Source organism: Papaver somniferum, chromosome 8, assembly GCF_003573695.1.
Source record: "Papaver somniferum cultivar HN1 chromosome 8, ASM357369v1, whole genome shotgun sequence".
NCBI lineage: Eukaryota > Viridiplantae > Streptophyta > Magnoliopsida > Ranunculales > Papaveraceae > Papaver > Papaver somniferum.
Window position 1 is genome coordinate 93,425,161 of NC_039365.1, and position 6,107 is coordinate 93,431,267.

A 6,107-nucleotide genomic window follows, 5' to 3' on the forward strand; every position below is an offset into this window, starting at 1 on the left:
TATAAAGTATAACGTTTATCTTTTGAACTTCGTAAATGCGACATGACATAATATATTGTATTTACTTACTTAATTATGTGTGCATTATATAGGTGTGATTTCATACTAGAAAACTATGTATTATTACATTAGTTTAAGGAAGTAGTTGTATGAACTTGTTTCACAATCGAAAGTGAAATCATGATGTGTTGATCCGGTTCTTCATTGAATATTTTGATTGATCAATACAAGATAACTATGTAGAAACCAATATTAACTTTGGTTGAGAGTTGAGGTATAATCGGTCATATCCTATATGATAGTAGCTAGTTGTAATCGGTTACAAGTTACTTTGGGAATCAAGGTGTAACCGATCGCAAGCTATATTGGAATGCAAGTTGTAACCGGTCACAAGTTACTTTGGAATCCAAGGTATAACCAGTCACAAGATGAACTGGGAAGTTAGTTGTAATCAGTCACATGCTACCTTTGGAAGCAAGGTGTAATCGGTCACAAGCTACTTCGGGAAGCAAGGTATAATCGGCCACAAGCTACTTTGCGAGGCAAGGTGTAACCGATTACAACTTATCTTGGGAATCATGTGATATCCGATCACAACATATTTTGGAGTAATGGTATAATGGATTTAATGAGCAAAACCAAGTTTCCATGGTTCACATATTTCTTCATGATGTATATGATTTGGCGTTTAGGGTTTGCCAAGATGAAAAGCTTCTAGATGTCGACATTATTTTAACATGTACTCAACTCTTATCATAAATTGTTCAAAGATATTCCTTGATACTCAAGGTGATCCCATACCGAAAAATTGAAAAGCATTTAATTATGATTTTCATAATATATGTTTTAATTACCAGCAATTAAAGCATATCCTCTGGAAAATATTATTGGTTAATGTGGTAGGTTAATGATAAAAGTTTTCTAAGGGAGTTTTCGGAAATATGGTTTGGTAATTAATTAGAAATAGGAAAACCGAAATTAGGTATTTTAATGTTAATATCTTGAGAATATTTTCGGTTTTGTAATTTCCTTGTTGTCCAACCAACCTTGGTCTATAAATAGTTGAGTTTTCATTTCTTCAAACTATCCTAAGAGCCAGGCAAACTTCATTCGTATATTCTCTGGTGGAGTCGTCTATTCGGAGAGGAAAGTATTATAACTAGGCGAAATCTCTTATGACCGCTCGTTTAAAGACTTCTATGGGATCAAGAAGCTTTACGAGTATCGTTGGTAGGAAACTAGATAGTTGTATTGTTATTTTAGTTTCCGACTATTGATTTGATTGACTAACGGGTGTTGTAACTTTGATTGCACCTAGTTTGATTATTCTTGAGAGCCTTCTCTTCTGATATAAGGGTCACTCAAACTAGATCAAAGTATCGACGGGTTCTTTAGAACTATTTTCTGATCTAAAGACATCTTGTGATAATCCATTGTTAACAGACTTCGTTTTGTGCGTGATTGATCACAAGAGGATTCAAGTGATGTTGTGCAGGTTATTGAAGGCAATAAAAGATTTGAAGACGAAGAAGAATTCTTATTAGTTTTCGTATCTTGTGGATTCAGTGCACAAACCTTGATCGGCTGGGATCCAACTAGAATCGTGTTTATCCTTGATAGACTTGATTAACTAGTTGCGTAAGATCAACATCGACTTATAGTTCCTCTTTGAAATCTATATTGATTGTATGCGAATCTATAATTTGATTAATATGGTAATCAATGTTTAGGTTGATCTTACCAGACAAAGGAGTTTATTAGTTTAAACGAAAGAGCCTTTGTAAACAACTCACATATCTTTATAGCAAAGATTGATTAGAGTGGTTACCAAATAGATTATTCTTTTACTGTTTGGAAAACAATCCAAGGATTTGTTATTCATGAACGTGACTCTCGAAGTCGAAGGCGCGGGGATACTGACGAAACTAAGTAGCTAGGGGTAGTCTTCTTGGTATCAACTATACGAAGTTGGTATTAGATTTTGTATAACAGCTTAATTATGAGAGTATTCAAACTAGACAAGGTCACGGGGTTTTTCTGCATTTGTGTTTTCCTCGTTAACAAAATCTTGATGTGTCATTTACTTTGTTTTCTGCATTATAATTTTTATCATAATTAAGTAATTACATACGTACATTAACTCCATAACACTTGATATTAATCCTATAGAATTTCGGTTTAATACCGTACCTATTATCAAGTGAACACTTCATTGTCGTATCGTCTCGATCTTGAATCCATAGTCAATCACACAAGTGATCTTGTTGTTGTATTGTCTCGATCTAGTATCCATAGACGATCACACGAAGTGTGTACCGAAGTTGTTGTATTGTCTCAACTCTGTTCATAGACGATGACACTTGGTAAAGGACTTATAAGTTGATAAACAAAAGATTGTGGTGTATTTGGTTACCCTCGTCTTTTCACATAATGAATGCAAAAGTGGAAAACTTGGAAAAAATACATGCCCATATATAGTAACCTTCCTTAATAACTCTTTGATTTTCGACAACATGTTGGTTTTCTATCAACTCATCCATGTTCATATTTGCATCCATGCTCTTTGAAAAATTGTAACAGTAATGAAAACTATGGAAGTTATGTGAGTTTGAGAAATTCTAAAAAGAATTAAGAATTCTGGTGTCGGTTGAAATGAATTTGAAGTTGAGTATTTATAGTAGGGTTGTCAATGGGTACCCATTACCCGGAACCGGAACCGGACCCGTTAGATTCGGGTCCGGTTCTGGGTCCTAAAACTGGACCCATTAGCGACTTAGGACCCGACGGGTAATTACCCGATTGGACCCGAATGTTAACGGGTCCAAACGGGTAATACCCGTCGGGTACCCGGTTATTTATCCTCTTATTCATCTTTTTCGCAAAATTATAGTTATTTTGCTTGTTTCGGCTTTGAATTTTTTTTCATTTTTCATTTTTTTCTTACATTTAATCTTTATTAGTACACTAATAAAGAAATAACAATAATTTTTTAAAACAAAATAATTTAGATTCAAGTTAAAAAGAAAAAGAAATTAAATTTTAAGATTTTTTTATAGTGTTTTTAATATCCAACGGGTACGCGAGACTTTAAACGGGTCCGGTTCTGGGTCCATAAATTTAGGAACCTGACCCAAAACCATTAGGAACCGGACCCGACCTTTATAAGTAGGGTCCGGGTCTAGTGATACCCGGAAGGACCCGGTCCCATTGATAACCCTAATTTATAGGGGTGAGAATTCCTGACCGTTGGATGAAAAATAATTAAGCGATGTTCACAACAGCGAGCAATGGAAAGACTAGCATTGTCGCTCTTCTTATCGCCGAGTGTTTTTAAGAGCATCGAGCGACGGAGTCCCTATCGCTCGCTAGATACTCCATCGCGTGTGCCTAAGTGGAATATCTGCCACTTGGGCACATATGTTTTCCACTTTTCCATACCCATAGTGGGTGCAAAAGTGGTAAACCGCTTGACATGGCATATGCATATGAATAGGCCTGACGGTACTAAACTGAATTTTGAGGCTTCCTTTAAAGTAGAAACCCTATAATACATGTCCTCGCTACTACATTATCGATCATTCTGACTCTGAGGATATATGTGAAGTTGGGCAACTCAGCTCTACCACGGTGGCATGTCTCAAAAAGAGTGATGAATGGGTAGTTGATCAAAAGATGGGATAAACAACAAATGGTGTTGTTAACCAAGATGTGGGTGCGAATAACATTTTAACGGACCAAGGCAACTTAATTGATGCCACTTCTTATGGAACGTACCCTATTGACTTTTTTGAAGAACTAAAAGAAATAAGAGAACAAGAAACAAGAACCTTAATCCCATTTTTTACCTTTTCATCTGTAATGATCCCTCAATTTGAAACCCTAATCAACAATCCGATCAATAATACTCTGGTGACAACAACATCATCAACAATAACATATATACTTACAAAATGGGTGTTTTTGTCTCGCCAGCGGCCAAGATACATTCGTTTTTTTTAACTAGCGTATATGAATTCTCTTATTCCTCCGAGTATAATCTTATTTCCCCGAATCCAACGGTTACTAACACTTCCTGTGATGGACCGGAAAATTTCGCCTTTGGCGCGTTGCTGCACAGACCGTAACTTCCCCGATGCGCCATGATGAAGCTACGATCCGGACCTCACAGTTATGCAAATGCACGTCCATTTGCCCTTGCAAGCATGCTCGTGGAGCATGATGCTGCTAACTTAGTTTCCACACCGTTCCAACTTACCCTTGTTCTGCGAAGGGTTTATCAAGAAAATAAGATATTTCTTAAAACGACAAAAACGGCCTTTTGAGGCCCTAAACGATGGAATTTGGCTAAATTTTGGTGACCATGTGGATCTATAGATCGATATGTCTTGATCTTTGGGCCGTTTCCCATCAAAATGGACTCCTCTTGAGCTAAATTACGACACTCGGGTTTTTATCCTATATCGAACGCCTTGATAGGAAGTATGAGCACCCAGTGGATGAATTGCAACTTGCCTCATCAAGTTTGGCCACAATCATCTCTTGCATCTCCATACCGAGACAGATGATATGAGAGGCCAAAATGTCGCAATCATCTCGCAATTAGATGATATGAGCGACAAAGTACTGGACCGACAATACTGCAATTCATTGCGGCTGCCTACGTACCCTTCCCTACTTCAAAGGGATCAAGCACAGACCGTAGTTCATCTTAAGGGACAAAACCTTAAGCCAACTCGTTTGCATGGCCGTGGCCAAGCTATAATAGTAATGTCCTAGTCCGTATAGGTCGTTCCGTTAAAATGCATCCAAGTGATGAACACTTGGTCTACGGCATGGCATAGTGATGCCCATGCTTAACACGCTCCATTGGTAAGGCTACTGATAGGCTCGGAAACCTACAATAAAATACTGCAAGCGCACAACGTCTAACTAGTAGACAATGGCAAGTACAGGTCGTTCCCACGAGGAGTGTGAAATACTCTACCAACTAATACCAAGAATTAACTAATCAATAGGTTGTTGTTTAGGGATTTTTCAGATATCCGGAACAAAATGAAATAATAAATAATCGTAACAAAATGGGTTATGGGTTATTAAGGTTTTCGATTTCCACCAATTCAATCATATAAACTCAACTAATCTCTATGTATTACTCAAGAAAAATATTGAACTCAATCTCATGCCTCGGAAGATGGTATGTTAAATTCTAAAATATTGTTTCTTCGCTGTAATCTCCTTCGCTTCATGGATAGTGATTCTAAGGAATTACCTATCAATCCTAAAGCATATCAGGTCAATGGATTTAACCGAAGCACGAAATATCAATTGAAAAGCATAGATAATCAAAACTACCACATAAACGATTAATCACCAAGATATATGAAGAGAAATTACTAGTCAATGAATTATTATTAGAGATATCATCGTAGTGTTTAAACAATTAATTGGCTTCCATCTAGACCCTAACAAACGATTTAGAAAACCATGGAGAAAATGAAATCAAAATCACAAAACCCTTGTTTCTCCTCTGCAACCGCGCCCCCCCTCTCAAATATTCGATATCATTCTTATACACCTTCCCTTTCTTTTATTTCATTAAACAAAGTATCAAAATAAATTATTCTATGAAATACTTGAACACGGTTTGATGTCGTCATCAGTATCTTTCCCCAAACAGTATTGCCACCTCGTTCTTCCAATGAAATTATAAACTCTCCTTATTTCCAAAATCTCCCAAATGAAGAAAGAATTATTTTATTTCCAAAATAATCTCACGTGTAAATATTCCTCAATTAAATTCTTCACATGGCAAATAAATTATCTTTCCCGGTGGAATATATTTGTAATAAAGTAAGAAAGGTAAAATACTTCTCATTTTCAGTTTGCATGTGTCAATCCCATTTTGATTTCAATTCCTTTTTTGAGTTTGTGCCTCGCCTATGAAACAATTTTATGTTGCTGATATATATAGAGATACCAAGCCAGCTACGTTTTGTCATTTTCTTCATTGTGGTTGCTGTTATATGGAAATACCAGACCAACATCATTTCATCATTGTGGTTGCTGATATATGGAAATACCAGGCCAACCCCATTTCATAATTGTGG